At 39.8% G+C, this 17,611-nt stretch overlaps 1 pseudogene; it reads left to right on the top strand.

Moving 5' to 3' along the window:
• The first annotated feature begins 1,000 nt into the window (after positions 1-1,000).
• On the top strand, positions 1,001-10,458 carry LOC132658797 (endogenous retrovirus group PABLB member 1 Env polyprotein-like; annotated as a pseudogene).
• The last annotated feature ends 7,153 nt before the right edge of the window (positions 10,459-17,611 follow it).

Genomic DNA, 17,611 nt, shown 5'->3' on the forward strand with positions numbered 1-17,611 from the left:
GTCCTAGTGTGATTGGATTGACTAGTTTTCTGTGAGTATGGTTTCAGTGTGTCTGCCCTCTGATGCCCTCTTGCAACACCTACCGTCTTACTTGGGTTTCTCTTGGACATGGAGTATCTCTTCATGGCTGCTCCAGCAAACACAGTCGCCGCTCCTTACCTTGGACAAGGGGTATCTCCTCACCGCCGCCCCTCCTGACCTTGAACGTGGAATAGCTCCTCTAGGCCCTCCTGTGCCCATGCATCCACTGCTCCTTGGACGTGGGGTCGCTCCTCCTGGCCACTGCCCCTGGCCTCAGAATGGGTTAGCTTCTCCCAGCTGCCACCCCGATCTCGGTCTGGGGTAGCTCCTCTCTGCCATTCCTGCACCATCAGTCTGGCACTCTCAGCTGCTGCCCCTGACCTCAGATATGAGGTAACTCTTTTTGGCTATCGCTGCTCAGGCATGGGGTCCTCCCACCTTCTGCCCCTGACCTCAGACATGGGGTCGTTCCTATTGGCCGTGCTAAGTGCTCTGGTTGCAGCTGCAAGGGCTAAGTGCTTTACTAGTGCCTAAAGCCCTTAAGTTTACTAATGGGCAAAATCTTACTGTACTGACTTCTCATGATGTAAGTGGAATCTTAAAGTTAACATTTAGATGGCTGACAGTCAGCTTCTTTAATATCAGTCATTGTTATATAACTCAAATGTCAGCTTTTAAACATATATTATGGAAACTCTAGGAATTGATTCTTGTTCCAGCCTCTGAGTCAAATAAGCCACTGTTTGAGCCAGGAAGAGAGGTCCTGATAAAGACATTGGGACCTGGGGAGCAATCTCTCAAGCTCCTCTGGGAAGGCCCTTTCCAGGTTATTTTCTTCCCCCATGGCTTTCAAAGTGCCAGGAATTAATTAGTGGGTGTACCAAAACTCAGGTTAAAATGTGACATCCTGACCCCTCAGACTAAGCCATGTCATTTTAAAATGTCTTTATTCTCTATGCTTTTACTCCTCACTTTTCAGATGGGACTGATAATCTATAAGTGCCTGCTTCTGCTCACTCCAGAAATCCTGAGTCTGTCATTTGACTGTCAAGCCAACGCCTTCCCATCCTGGGCTCATTCCTAAGCCACATACCACAATTGGTCTAATTGCTGGTTGTATGGAGCCCTCCACTTCTAATTAGTTGAAGGCTTCCTGTAGTGGGCATGTGCACTTAAGGGAAATGACTTTCTCCAAGTCTGTGACTACCTTTCACAACAATCATATGTGATGCTTCTTCTTAATCTGATGACATCTAACAATCCTAAAATAGACAGCTGTAACACTTTGTACCTTAACTATGGACATAACGTGACTTTTAACTTTGATTATACTTTGTTTAACAACTATTTTGCTGCACATACAAAGACAAATGGGTCTAGATCTGATGATTTATTTTATTTTATTTTTAATTTAAATTTTTATTTTTTACTTTATTTTACTTTACAATACTGTATTGGTTTTGGCATACATTGACATGAATCCACCACAGGTGTACATGAGCTCCCAAACATGAACCCCCCTCCCACCTCCCACCCCACATCATCCCTCCGGATCCTCCCTATACACCAGCCCCAAGCATCCTGCATCCTGCATCGAACATAGACTGGTGGTTCGTTTCTTACATGATAGTATACATGTTTCAATGCCATTCTCACAAATCATCCCACCCTCTCCCTCTCCCTCAGAGTCCAAAAGTCTGCTCTACAAATCTGTCTCTTTTGATGTCTTGCATACAGGGTCATCATTACCATCTTTCTAAATTCCATATATATGTGTTAGTATACTGTATTGGTGTTTTTCTTTCTGGCTTACTTCACTCTGTATAATAGGTTCCAGTTTCAACCATCTCATTAGAACTGATTCAAATGTATTCTTTTTAAAGGCTGAGTAATACTCCATTGTGTATATATACCACAGCTTTCTTATCCATTCATCTGCTGATGGACATCTAGGTTGTTTCCATGTCCTGGCTATTATAAACAGTGCTGTGATGAACATTGGGGTACACGTGTCTCTTTCTATTCTGGTTTTCTCAGTGTGTATGCCTAGCAGCGGGATTGCAAATTTTATTTGCAATTTTTTAAGGAATCTCCACACTGTTCTCCATAGTGGCTGTACTAGTTTGCATTCCCACCAACAGTGTAAGAGGGTTCCCTTTTCTCCACACCCTCTCCAGCATTTATTGCCATTCTGACTGGTGTGAAATGGTACCTCATTGTGGTTTTGATTTGCATTTCTCTAATAATGAGTGACGTTGAACATCTTTTCATGTGTTTGTTAGCCATCTGTATGTCTTTTTTGGAGAAATCTCTATTTAGTTCTTTGGCCCATTTTTTGATTGGGTTGTTTATTTTTCTGGAATTGAGCTGCATAAGTTGCTTGTATATTTTTGAGATTAGTTATTTGTTAGTTGTTTCATTTGCTATTATTTTCTCCCATTCAGAAGGCTGTCTTTTCGCCTTGTTTATATTTTCCTTTGTTGTGCAGAAGCTTTTAATTTTAATTAGATCCCATTTGTTTATTTTTGCTTTTATTTCCAATATTCTGGGAGGTGGGTCATAGAGGATCCTGCTGTGATTTATGTTGGAGAGTGTTTTACCTATGTTCTCCTCTAGGAGTTTTATAGTTTCTAGTCTTACGTTTGGATCTTTAATCCATTTTGAGTTTATTTTTGTATATGGTGTTAGAAAGTGATCTAGTTTCATTCTTTTACAAGTGGCTGACCAGTTTTCCCAGCACTGCTTGTTAAAGAGATTCTCTTTACTCCATTGTATATTCTTGCCTCTTTTCTCAAAGATAAGGTATCCATAGGTGTGTGGATTTATCTCTGGGCTTTCTATTTTGCTCCATTGATCTATATTTCTGTCTTTGTGCCAGTACCAGACTGTCTTGATGACTGTGGCTTTGTAGTAGAGCCTAGAGTCAGGCAAGTTGATTCCTCCATTTCCATTCTTCTTTCTCAAGATTGCTTTGGCAATCCGAGGTTTTTTGTATTTCCATACAAATCTTGAATTATTTGTTCTAGTTCTGTCAAAAATACCGTTGGTAGCTTGATAGGCATTACATTGAATCTGTAGATTGCTTTGGGTAGTATACTCATTTTCACTATATTGATTCTTCCAATCCATGAACACGGTATGTTTCTCCATCTATTAGTGTCCTCTTTGACTTCTTTCATCAGTGTTTTATAGTTTTCTATAGATAGGTCTTTAGTTTCTTTAGGAAGATATATTCCTAAGTATTTTATTCTTTTCGTTTCAAGGGTGAATGGAATTGTTTACTTAATTTATTTTTCTACGTTCTAATTATTAGTGTATAGGAATGTAAGGGATTTATGTGTGTTGATTTTATATCCTGCAACTTTACTATATTCATTGATTAGCTCTAGTAATTTTCTGGTGGAGTCTTTAGGGTTTTTTATGTAGAGGATCATGTCATCTGCAAACAGTGAGAGTATCACTTCTTCTTTTCCAATCTGGATTCCTTTTATTTCTTTTTCTGCTTTGATTGCTGTGGCCAAAACTTCCAGAACTATGTTGAATAGTAGCAGTGAAAGCGGTCACCCTTGTCTTGTTCTTGACTTTAGGGGAAATGCTTTCAATTTTTCACCATTGAGGATAATGTTTGCTGTGTGTTTGTCATATATAGCTTTTATTATGTTGAGGTATGTTCCTTCTATTCCTGCTTTCTGGAGAGTTTTTATCATAAATGGATGTTGAATTTTGTCAAAGGCCTTGTCTGCATCTATTGAGATAATCATATGGCTTTTATTTTTCAGTTAGTTAATGTGGTGAATTACATTGATTGATTTGCAGATATTTAAGAATCCTTGCATCCCTGGGATAAAGCCCACTTGGTCATAGTGTAAGATCTTTTTAATGTATTGTTGGATTCTGATTGTTAGAATTTTGTTGAGGATTTTTGCATCTATGTTCATCAGTGATATTGGCCTGTAGTTTTCTTTTATTGTGGCATCTTTTTCAGGTTTTAGTATTAGGGTGATGCCAGCCTCATAGAATGAGTTTGGAAGTTTACCTTCCTCTGCAATTTTCTGGAAGAGTTTGAGTAGGATAGGTGTTAGCTCTTCTCTAAATTTTTGGTAGAATTCAGCTGTTAAGCCATCTGGACCTGGGCTTCTGTTTGCTGGAAGTGTTCTGATTACAGTTTCAATTTCCATGCTTGTGATCGGTCTAATAAGATTTTCTATTTATTCCTGGTTCAGTTTTGGAAAGTTGTACTTTTCTAAGAATTTGTCCATTTCTTCCATATTGTCCATTTTATTGGTGTATAATTGCTGATAGTAGTCTCTAATGATCCTTTGTATTTCTGTGTTGTCTGTTGTGATCTCTCCATGTTCATTTCTAATTTTACTGATTGATTTTTCTCCCTTTGTTTCTTGATGAGTCTGGCTAATGGTTTGTCAATTTTATTTATCCTTTCAAAGAACCAGCTTTTGGCTTTGTTGATTTTTGCTATGGTCTCTTTTGTTTCTTTTGCATTTATTTCTGCCCTATTTTTAAAGATTTCTTTCCTTCTACTAACTCTGGGGTTCTTCATTTCTTCCTTTTCTAGTTGCTTTAGGTGTAGAGTTAGGTTATCCATTTGACTTTTTCTTGTTTCTTGAGGTATGCCTGTATTGCTATGAACTTTCCTATTAGCACTGCTTTTATAGTGTCCCACAGGTTTTGGGTTGTTGTGTTTTCATTTTCATTTGTTTCTATGCATTTTTTGATTTCTTTTTTGATTTCTTCTGTGGTTTGTTGGTTATTCAGAAGCATGTTGTTCAGCCTCCATATGTTGGAATTTTTAATAGTTTTTCTTCTGTAATTGAGATCTAATCTTAATGCATTATGGTCAGAAAAGATGCATGGAATGATTTCGATTTTTTGAATTTATCAAGGTTCGATTTATGGCCCAGGATGTGATCTATCTTGGAGAAGGTTCCATGTGCATTTGAGAAAAAGGTGAAATTCATTGTTTTGGGGTGAAATGTCCTATAGATATCAATTAGGTCTAGCTGGCCTATTGTATCATTTAAAGTTTGCGTTTCTTTATTTTCTGCTTAGTTGATCTGTCCATATGTGTGAGTGGATTATTAAAGTCTCCCACTATTATTGTGTTATTGTTAATTTCCCCTTTCATACCTGTTAGCATTTGTCTTACATATTATTGTGCTCCTATGTTGGGTGCATATATATTTATAATTATTATATCTTCTTCTTGGATTGATCCTCTGATCATTATGTAGTGGCCTTCTTTGTCTCTTTTCACAGCCTTTGTTTTAAAGTCTATTTTATCGGATATGAGTATTGCCACTCCTCTTTTCTTTTGGCCTCCATTTGCATGGAATATCTTTTTCAGCCCTTCACTTTCAGTCTGTATGTGTCCCTTGTTTTGAGGTGGGTTTCTTGTAGGCAGCATATATAAGGGTCTTGTTTTTTTATCCATTCAGCTCGTCTTTGCCTTTTGGTTGGGGCATTCAACCCGTTTACATTTAAGGTAATTATTGATAAGTATGATCCCGTTGCCATTTACTTTATTGTTTTGGGTTCGGGTTTATACACCCTTTTGTGTTTCCTGTCTAGAGAATATCCTTTAGCATTTGTTGGAGAGCTGGTTTGGTGGTGCTGAATTCTGTCAGCTTTTGCTTGTCTGTAAAGCTTTTGATTTCTCCTTCATATTTGAATGAGATCCTTGCTGGGTACAGTAATCTGGGCTGTAGGTTATTTTCTTTAATCACTTTAAGTATGTCTTGCCATTCTCTCCTGGCCTGAAGAATTTCTATTGAAAGATCAGCTGTTATCCTTATGGGAATCCCCTTGTGTTGTGTGTGTTATTTGTTGTTTTTCCCTTGCTGCTTTTAATATTTGTTCTTTGTGTTTGATCTTTGTTAATTTGATTAATATGTGTCTTGGGGTGTTTTGCCTTGGGTTTATCCTGTTTGGGACTCTCTGGGTTTCTTGGACTTGGATGATTATTTCCTTCCCCATTTTAGGGAAATTTTCAACTATTATCTCCTCAAGGATTTTCTCATGGTCTTTCTTTTTGTCTTCTTCTTCTGGGACTCCTATAATTCGAATGTTGGAGCGTTTCATATTGTGCTGTAGGTCTTTGTGTTTGTCCTCATTTCTTTTAATTCGTTTTTCTTTTTTCCTCTCTGATTCATTTATTTCTATCATTCTATCTTCTATTTCACTAATCCTATCTTTTTCCTCCGTTATTCTACTATTTGTTGCCTCCAGAGTGTTTCTGATCTCATTTATTTCATTATTCATTATATATTGACTTTTTAAAAATTTCTTCTAGGTCCTTGTTAAAACTTTCTTGCATCTTCTCAATGCTTGTCTCCAGGCTATGTATCTGTGATTCCATTTTTATTTCAAGATTTTGGATCATTTTCACTATCAATATTCGGAATTCTTTCTCAGGTAGATTCCCTATCTCTTCCTCTTTTGTTTGGTTTGGTGGGCATTTCTCCTGTTCCTTTACCTGCTGAGTATTCCTCTGTCTCTTCATCTTGGTTATATTGCTGCGTTTGGGGTGGCCTTTCTATATTCTGGGAATTTGTGAGGTTCTCTTTATTATGGAGTTTCCTCACTGTGGGTGGGGTTGTACCAGTTGCTTGTCAAGGTTTCTTGCTAAGGGAGGCTTGTGTTGGAGTTCTGGTGGGTGGAGCTGGATTTCTTCTCTCTGGAGTGCAATGTAGTGACCAGTAATGTGTTATGAGACATCAGTGGTTTTGGAGTAACTTTGAGCTGCCTGTATATTGAAGCTCAGGGCTGTGTTCCTATGTTGCTGGAGAATTTGCATGGTATGTCTTGCTCTGGAACTTGTTGGCCCTTGGGTTAGTGCTTGGTTTCTGTGTAGGTATGGAGGCGTTTGATGAGCTCCTATCGATTAATGTTCCCTGGATTCAGGAGTTCTCGGGTGTTCTCAGGATTTGGACTTAAGCCTCTTGCTTCTGGTTTTCAGTTTTATTTTTACAGTAGCCTCAAGACTTCTCCATCTATACAGCACTGATGATAAAACATCTTGGTTAAAGATGAAAAATTTCTCCACATTGAGGGACACCCAGAGAGGTTCACTGAGTTACATGGAGAAGAGTAGAGGGAGGGGATAGTTAGAGGTGACTGGAATGAGAGGAGGTGGGATCAAAAGAGGAGAGAGCAAGCTTGCCAGTAATCACTTCCTTAGGTGCTCTCCACAGTCTGGACTGCTCAGAGGTATTCATGGAGTTATACAGGGAAGAGGAGAGGGAGGAAGTAGACAGAGGTGGCCAGGAGGATAAAAGAGGGAAATGAAAAGGAGAGAGACAGATCCAGCCAGTAACCAGTTCCTTAAGTGTTGGGTAGAGAAGAGAAAGGGGAGAGAAGAGACAGAGGCCACCTGGTGGAGAAAAAGGAGAGTCCAAAGGAGGAGAGAGTGGTCAAGCCAGTAATCTCACTCTCAGGTAAAATTGGGTAGTGAAATTTGGGTTTTTAAATGTACAAAATCGACAACAAAAACCAAAAAGCAAAGATTAAAAATCTAAAGTAGAGGTTGTATTTTCAAAAATACAATATTAAAGAAAAGAAGAAGAAGAAAGGAAAAACAGCAATAACAACAACAAAAAACAAAGCCACAAGAATTATTAAAAACAACAACAACCACACAAAGACTATATATGGTGTTTGCTTTAAAAAATAGGGTTTTTTTGAAAAGTAATAGTAGGTTATAGAAATAAAAATTAAAGGAGAAATAGAGGACTTAACAATTTTAAAAAGTTAGAAAAAAAAAGAAGAAAAAGAAAAGAAAAAACAACCACACAACATCAACAAAAGACAAAAAACAACAAAAAAGGAAAACAAAACAAAGCAAAAGAATGATTGTAAAAATAGTAAAGATATATCTGACCCTTTCTCTGGTGTGGTGGGCAGTGTGGGGTCAGTTCCAAGGCGGTTCCCTTTGTTTAACTTCTGTTTGCTGGTCTCTTCAGTGTCTGATTTCCGTCCTGACACAGGGCAGGTGTTGGGGGACACTTTTTTTTTTTTTTTAGGCTCACTTGTTCAGTCACGCTGTGGGGAGGGAGAGATGCTACAAACAAATAACACTGTCGTGTGCACGCAGTGTCTCAGCCCCGCTGGGCCTGCCCCTGCTCGCAGTGCACAAACCACTCAGGCTCTACGTTGCTCCACTGGGAACCATCTGAGGCCGGCCCTAGGCTGCATGCACCTCCCCGGTCTAAGCCGCTCAGTTTTGGTGCTCAGGTAGCCTTCAGAGGTGCAGATTCGGTTGGGACTGCATTTTATGCCCTTCCCAGAACCGAGTAGCTCAGGTGTTTGGTGAGCGCAGTCGCTGCGACTTGTCGCCTTTCCGGTCTCTGCTGCTCAGTTTTCTGGGTGTACCTCTGGTACCCCTTGTGAGGTGGATGGTGACTGTCCAGAACCCCCAGAAGTCTTAGCAAAGAAGCCTGCTTGCAGTTTGGTAGGTAAAATCTCTGCAGGGCTGCAATTGCCCCCTTCCAGCCCTTATGGCTCTGGATGCCTGTCACTGGCGGGGGATGGTCTGCAGCCGGCTAGTTCTGTTCTGCCCTTTGTTCTGTGTGCAGTCCTGGCGGTATCTTATGTTTGAGCTTTTCGCGTGGTAGCTATCCCACAGTCTGGTTTGCTAGCCCAAGTTAGTTCATTCTGGTTACATGCCGGGTGTTCCTGCCCGATTCTTAAAAGCACTGCAGCCCACACCTCCCGTGCCTCTCTGCCCTGCCCCCAGTTGCTAGTGGCGGATGCAGGCATTTGCACTGCTTTTCCGCTGAGGGAGTTACTGTTGGGCTTGTAATCTGTTGGTTTTAATTATTTATTTATTTTTCCTTCCTGTTATGTTGCCCTCTGTGTTTCCAAGGCTTTCCACAGCCTTGGCAGGGAGCGTGTTTCCTGATGTTTGGAAACGTCTCTTCTTAAGCTCCCCTTCCTGGGACGGGATTCCCTTCCCAGGGTGGAGCTCCCTCCCCACCTCCTTTGTCTCTTTTTTCATCTTTTATATTTTTTCCTACCTGTTTTTGAAGTTAATGATCTGCTTTTCTGGGTGCCTGATGTCCTCTGTCAGCATTCAGAAGTTGTTTTGTGGCATTTGCTCAGCGTTGAAATGTTCTTTTGATGAATTTGTGAGGGAGAAAGTGGTCTCCCCATCCTATTCCTCTACCATCTTAGGACCGCCCTAGATCTGATGATTTTTTACCTGATGTTTATCAAATATGGGGTGAAGTCATATGGCTAACTCCTGAAAATAGACACTTAACATCTAGTGCTATGCTGAAAACAAAAAGAGCCTCCCCAGAAGTTAGCTGACAACTTAATTATAATGACTAGAACAAATTAGGGGTTTTGCCTCAAGAAATATGCAATTTAATCATTCCTGTGTTTTGTAACCCCAGTTCAGGTCTTCCTTTTGCCTGGCCAAGCATTGATTGGGACTGGATCCCTCAGTCATTCTTGCTTGCTCCAAACAAGACCTACTTTATATGTGGCTGTTACCTATAGGTGTGGCTTCCCCCTGACTGGATAGGGAGTTGTACCCTGGGTCTAGCTTTTATTCATGGCTTCATATTTTCAGAGATTCCAAAGAAGCCTGCTAATTTGCCACACCTTTGAACTCATTGGATAAGGCCTATATTTCACTGGTATGATTACTTGGCAGCAATGTTCATTCCCTCTTTCAGAAATACAGATGTTATGCTACAAGTTGATGTCCTGACTAACTACTCAACAAGCCTTACAAGATTCTCAAAAAGCTATTTCAGCCCTTAAATTAAGTCACTTGCTCAGTTGTGTCCAACTCTTTGCGATCCCATGGACTGTAGCCCACCAGGCTCCTCCGTCCATGGCGTTTTCCAGGCAAGAATACTGGAGTGGGTTGCCATTTCCTTCTCCAGGGGATCTTCCCGATACAGGGATTGAACCCAGGTCTCCCACATTGCAGGCAGATGCTTTAACCTCTGAGCCACCAGGGAAGCCCATTTCAGCCCTTAATGCTGAGCAAATACAAATTAGAAAGGTGTATTACAAACAGACTGGCCTTAGTCATTGTAACAGCCAAACAAGGTGGAACTTGTGTCATTATTCATACTAAAATGTGTACATATATACTAGATATGAGCATTAATGTTACACATTTTACTAAACACATGAACATGATAATTCAGGCTATGGATACTCCTAAAGCCTCAGTCACTTCACTTTGGGAGATGCCAACTAGTTCCCCACGGTGGAAAGCTATCTTAATTGTAATAATTCTGACTGTTGTTTTTGATGTTTGCTCTCTGTATCTGTAACTGTGTGGCTGGATTTGTTTCTAGCCACATGAAACCTTTTAAGCTACAAATGGTTATCCAAACTCCAACCAGCACCACAGCTTCCTCCAACCGCTACTTGGGGCCTCTGGATGAGAGACCCTCAACCTGAGAGTTAGGAGAATATGTTCCCTCACCAATTTAGGGATGATGCCCCTTATCAGCTTGGAAGCACTTATGGAATTAGAATGCCACACATTTCCCGAGGCAACATAATTCTCCTAAAATTTGGGGGGGGGGAGGATGACAGGGTAATAAGTAGGAAGTTCTGAGGACTCCAAGCAGAAGGAGAAAGTAAATTGCAAGTGGCAGACTTTTTTCCCCTTCTCTGTTGACAAAACCTGTTCTTCCTAAGACTAATCCCCCCCCCCTCCCCCTTATTTTTCTTTTCTCAAACCTTGGGCTGATAATGGCTCAACAAAACAGTATTCATGCCAATTGTTTTATGGCCAGGGGATTACACACCTTGTGCCATCCTATCTGAAAAATGCATATTGTGGGAGAGGGGCCTGGTGAAACTCCATCAGCCATGAGATGTTTCTCCTATCTGATTAGCAGCTCACTAACAGACATAAAATTCAATGTTAAAAACTAGAAAGTGGGCACTCTTTCTGTCCCCTTCTGATTTCTATGTCAGAACCTTTCCTTATCTCTATTATACTTTAATAAAACTAGGCTATACAAAAATTCCAACTAGTCAAGCCTTAATTCTGACAGATCAGAATCCTCTCCTCCACAGGTCACAAATTCTGGCGTAACACACGGCTCACAGCAGCGACCTCTCACTACCATGGTGATGGTGATGTCTCAAGGCAGTGGATCTTAGGTGGGAATTGAGCTGGAGCACAGGGCAAATGCACTTTGCCCTGAGCTCCTGTAGTGACAACACAGTACCTGCTGGTTCATGGTGAAAAAGAGGCAGACTTGTTCTAGTGAGGGGTCTTGAACAACGTCATGCTTGCCTCAGTGAACATGAGGAGAGAACACATTCGTCCTTGGTTGGGGAGATTCACAGCCCTTTAAGGACACACTCTCAGTTCAGTTCAGTTCGTTCACTCAGTCGTGTCTGACTCCTTGTGACCCCATGGACTACAGCAAATCAGGCCTCCCTGTCCATCGCCAAATTCTGGAGCCTACCCAAACTCACGTCCATTGAGTCAGTGATGCCATCCAACCATCTCATCCTGCCATCCCCTTCTTCTACCACATTAAATCTTTCCCAGCATCAGGGTCTCTTCAAATGAGACAGCTTTTCTCATCAGGTGGCCAAAGTATTCAGCTTCAAAATATTCAGCTGATGTTGAGTTTCAGCTTCAACATCAGTCCTTCAGATTCAGGACTGATTTCCTTTAGGATGGACTGATTGGATCTCCTTTCAGTCCAAGGAACTCTCAAGTCTTCTCCAACAACACACTTTAAGAACATCAATTATTTGGTACTCAGAATTCTTTATAGTCCAACTTTCACATCCAAACATGACTACTGGAAAAACCATAGCCTTGATTAGACAAAGTAATGTTTGAAAAAGTAATGTTTCTGCTTTTTAATATGCTGCCTGGGATGGTCATAAGTTTTTTTCCAAGGAGTAAGCGTCTTTTAATTTCATGGCTGCAATCACCATCTGCAGTGATTTTGGAGGCCCCCAAAATAAAGTCTGTCACTGTTTCCCCATCTTGCCATGAAGTGATGGAACCAAAAGCCATGATCTTCATTTTCTGAATGTTGAGCTTTAAACCAACTTTTTCACTCTGCTCTTTCACTTTCATCAAGAGGCTCTTTAGTTCTTCTTCACTTTCTGCCATAAGAGTAGTGTCATCTGCGTATCTGAGGTTATTGATATTTCTTCTGGCAACCTTGATTACAGCTTGTACTTTATCCAGCCCAGCATTTCTCATAATGTACTCTGCATATAAGTAAATAAGCAGGGTGACAATATACAACCTTAACATACTCCCTTTCCTATCTGGAACCAGTCTGTTGTTCCATGTCCAGTTCTAACTGTTGCTTCCTGACCTGCATATGGGTTTCTCAAGAGGCAGGTCAGGTGGTCTGTATTCCCATCTCTTGAAGAATTTTCCACAGTTTATTGTGATCCACACAGTCAAAGGCTTTGGCATAGTCAAAAAAGCAGAAATAGATGTTTTTCTGGAGCTCTCTTGCTTTTTCGATGATCCAGCGGATGTTGGCAACTTGATCTCTGGTTCCTCTGCCTTTTCTAAAGCCAGGTTGAACATCTGGAAGTTCACAGTTCACATATTGCTGAAGCCTAGCTTGGAGAATTTTGATCATTACTTCAGTAGCATGTAAGATGAGTGCAATTGTGCAGTAGTTTGAGCATTCTTTGGCATTGCCTTTCTTTGGGATTGGAATGAAAACTGACCTTTTCCAGTCCTGTGGCCACTGCTGAGTTTTCCAAATTTGCTGGCAAAGTGAGTGCAGCACTTTCACAGCATCACCTTTTAGGATTTGGAATAGCTCAATTGGAATTCCATCACCTCCACTAGCTTTGTTCTTCATGAGCTTCCTAAAGCCCACTTGACTTCGCATTCCAACATGTCTGGCTCTAAGTGAATGATCACACCATCGTGATTATCTAGGTTGTGAAGATCTTTTTTATATAGTTCTTTTGTGTATTCTTGCCACCTCTTCTTAATATCTTCTGCTTCTGTTAGGTCCCTACCATTTCTGTCCTTTATTGAGCCCATCTTTGCATGAAATGTTCCCTTGGTATCTCTAATTTTCTTGAAGAGATCTCTGCTGCTGCTGCTGCTACTAAGTCACTTCAGTCATGTCCGACTTTGTGCGACCCCATAGACAGCAGCCAAGCAGGCTCCCCTGTCCTTGGGATTCTCCAGGCAAGAACACTGGAGTGGGTTGCCATTTCTCTCTCCAATGCATGAAAGTGAAAAGTGAAAGTGAAGTCGTTTGGTCATGTCCGACTCTTCATGATCCCATGGACTGCAGCCTACCAGGATCCTCCATCCATGGGATTTTCCAGGCAAGAGTACTGGAGTGGAGTGCCATTTCCTTCTCCAGAAGAGATCTCTAGTCTTTACAATTCTATTGTTTTCCTCTATTTCTTTGCACTGATCACTGAGGAAAGCTTTCTTATCTCTCCTTGAGGAGTTCTTGCCAAGCTAAAAGAGGAAGTCTTTCTTCTTCCTGTTGGGTTCTAATTTAATTTCTGAGTGCTCTGCCTCCTGGACTCCCAATACTATTTCAATGGTAATTTCTTTTTATTAATTTTTACACTTCTCCCTTTTTATTGAGGTCTTTCTCTGAAAACATCACTGATCAAGAGTCAGATTTTCCAGCTTCAGCTGCTTTCCTGACCCTCCACCAGTGCCAGTAAAGACCTTAGTTAGAGTGAAAGTGCATAGTTTGGAAACATATTGAAGTCACATTAGAGTAAGTGGAGGGGTAAGAGGGAGAACTCTCAGGTATTTTTTATCTAAAGTTCATGCCATCAAGTTCATAGAGAGTCCTTCTAGAAGTATTTCTTCCAAAGGAGGAAATCTCCAGGTTGCAAGATGTGTTGAAATATCATGGCACTTCTCTTTTTCTCAGTTGTTGGTCAAAGAGGCAGGAGCAAAGTGGCCTTCCCGTGACTACCTCAAAGGGCAAAGGTTCATGAGTTCCAAAGGGGGTGGATGTGTCTTTCAGAAGGACCAATGGTGATGCTTTTGACCAACGTAATTGGAAGGCTTCTACAAATTTTACCAACTGAGTCTTAATATCTGTCATTAGTGCATTTGTCTTAACCAGAGAACTGAGAGGTGTAAACACAGTGAAAGTATTGTAAAACTAGCTGAAGTAATTGACTACTAAAATGGCTGCCTCAATCTTTATGAAATTTGAGAAGAGTTTCCTAGATAGGGATAAACTTTTCCAAAAGCACTTTAGCCACAGAAGAGGCAGTAGCCTGTCTGCAAAGGAAGGCTTCAGTCCATTGTGAAAATATACTGACTATTACTAAAACGTATGTATGAGGTGGAGGAAGTTGTAAGGATTCCTATTTCCAGTGCCTGAATGCTCCATTAAGCAGTTTAAAATGTCCAGGACGAGTACAGATGGTCTTCTCTGGGTTGTACTTTGGACAAGTGGGACAAGTTTATATTTAAAGAAGATATACAGGCAATCCCCTGGAGGAGAGCATGGCAACCCACTCCAGTATTCTTGCCTGGAAAACTCCACAGACTAAGGAGATTGCAAGGCTATAGACCATTGGGTGGTATAGAGTCAGATATGACTGAGCACACATGTTCATTTTCAGAACAGAAATAAATGAAATAGAGACTAGAAAAATAATAGTAAAATCAATGAAAGAAAATATACTCTTTCTCTTTCTCTTTCTCAAGAAAATAAACAAAATTGACAAACTCTCAGCTAGGCTCACTAATAAAAGAAGAGAGATGATACAAATAAATAAAATCAGAAATGAAAGAAGAAGCAATACAATTGATAATGCATAAATACAACAGACCATAGTAGACTAAGATGAACAATGTGTGTGGTGTGCTAAGTCACTCAGTCATGTCCAAGTCTTTGTAATGCAATTGGGTGCCACCCATCAGGCTCCTCTGTCCATGGGTACTCTTCAGATAAGAATACTGGAATGGGTTGCCATGCACTACTCCAGGGGATCTTCCCAACCCAGGGATCGAACCCAAGTTTCCCACATTGCACGTGGATTCTTCACAAACTGAGCTACCAGGGAAGTCCAATATGAATAATAAATGCCAACAAACTTAATTATCTAGTGAAAATCATATAGTGTTACAAATATAAAATCTACCAAGACTGGAATCATGAAGAAATAGAACATCCGAATAGATTTAAATCTAGTAAGGACAATGAATCCATAATGAATATTCCACACCCACCTTTGCACACACACATGAAAACCTAGGACTAGGTGGCTTCATTAGTTAATTCTACTAAATATTTAGTGGAATCAGTGAATTATACTCAACAAAAATTAAAGATAAACCTTCCTAAAAATTGAAGAGACGAGAATTCTGCTAAAATCATCATGAAGTCAACCTTCCCCTGACAAAATAGGTGATGAGGCCAATACAAAAAAAGAAACAATGTTACATACCAATATCCCAAGAAGTGTACATGCAGATATCCTCAAAAATATTGGCAAACCAAATTCAACTGCACATTCAAAGAATGTACATCAAGATCATGTGAGATGCACCTGTGGGATGCATGTACAGATCTCAATGATAGCAATACACTGCACTGACAGAATAAAGAATAGAAATCATAGCGTCATGTCAAAAGGTGTAGAAGAAACATCTGTTTATATTCTACATCTTTTAAAATAATAACTCTCAACCAATTAAGTATAGAGGGAATGAATCAAGACATGAAAAAGGCCATAGATAACAGCTACACATCCAACACCATACTCATTGATGCAAATCTAAAAGCTTTTCCCCTAAGATCAGATCAAGAAAAAGGTAACCTCCTCACAATTTCTGTTCAATGTAGTATTAAAAGTCCCATCTGGAACAACTAGGCAAGGAAAATAAATTAATTGGGAAGGAAGAAATAAAACTGCCTCTGTTTGTAGATGACATGAGAATCTGTATAGAAAATCCTGAAGACTAAGTCCAAAATATATCAACTAACATAGAAATTCAATAAGTTGCAGATTAAAAACAACAACATGGAATAATCAGTCCCATTCTACACTAAATATTAAAAATATGAAAGAGAAACTAAGAAAGTAACTCCAGAATTTCCCTGTTGGCTCAGCAGTAAAGAATCTCCCTGTCAATGCAGAAGTAGGTTTGATCCCTGGTCCTGGAAGATTCCACATGCTGTGGAGCCACTAAGCCCATGCAATGGAACTATTGAATTTGTGCTCTAGAGCCTGGGAACCACAGTTGCTGAACCCATGTGCCCTAGAGCCTATGATCTGCAACAAGAGAGGCTACTTCAATGAGAAGCCTGTGCACCAACTATAGAAAAGCCCATGCAACAATGAAGACCCAGCAGAGCCATGAATAAATAAATAAAATTATTTTTAAAATGTATCTCAATTTACAATACAGGCAAAACAATAAAGCTTTTAGGAATAAATCTAATCAAGTAACTGAAATACTGTTCATTGAAAATAAGTGGGAAAAGACATATATAAATTGAAAGTTTTCCTGTATACTTAGATTGGAATAATTAATAATGTTAAGATGTCTGTACTATCTAAAACCAGCTACAGAATCAATGCAATCCCTATCAAAATACCAATGGCAATTTTCAAAGAAATTTTTAAAAAATCTTAAAATTCATATGGAACCACACACACAAAAGAATGGCCAAAGAAAACTTAAGAAAGAATTACAAAGTTAGAGTCATCACACTCCATGATTTCAAACTATTTTACTATGCTATAGTAATCAAAACAGAATGGTACTGGCAAAATTGAAAGAGACACGTGTACCCTAATGTTCATCGCAGCACTGTTTATAATAGCCAGGACATGGAAGCAACCTACATGTCCATCAGCAGATGAATGGATAAGAAAGCTGTGGTACATATACACAATGGAGTATTACTCAGCCATTAAAAAGAATACATTTGAGTCAGTTCTAATGAGGTGGATGAAACTGGAGCCTATTATACAGAGTGAAGTAAGCCAGAAAGAAAAACACCAATACAGTATACTAACACATATATATGGAATTTAGAAAAATGGTAATGATAATCCTGTACGTGAGACAGCAAAAGAGACACAGATGTATAGAATGGACTTTTGGACTCTGTGGGAGAGGGAGAGGGTGGGATGATTTGGGAGAGTGGCACTGAAACATGTATACTATCATATAAGAAATGAAGCACCAGTCTATGTTCGATACAGGATACAGGATGCTTGGGGCTGGTGCACAGGGATGATCCAGAGAGATGATATGGGGTGGGAGGTGGGAAGGGGTTTCAGGATTGGGAACTCATGTACACCCGTGGCTGATTCATGTCAATGTATGGCAAAACCAATACAGTTTTGTAAAGCAAATAAAGTAAAAATAAAAATTTTAAAAAATAAAAATAAATAAAACTAAACATTCATAAAAAAAAAAAAAGACACGTAGACCAAAGGAACGAAATAGAGAATCCAGAAATAAACCCAACTGATCCTTGAAAAATGCATGAAGAACACACAATGGGGAAATGGTTACTTTTTAATAAATGATTTTTGGAAAACTGGATATATGAATGCAGAATAATTACACCAGACCCCTACATTATACCACTGATAG

The sequence above is a fragment of the Ovis aries genome, chromosome X (assembly GCF_016772045.2).
Source record: "Ovis aries strain OAR_USU_Benz2616 breed Rambouillet chromosome X, ARS-UI_Ramb_v3.0, whole genome shotgun sequence".
NCBI classification, from domain to species: Eukaryota; Metazoa; Chordata; class Mammalia; order Artiodactyla; family Bovidae; genus Ovis; species Ovis aries.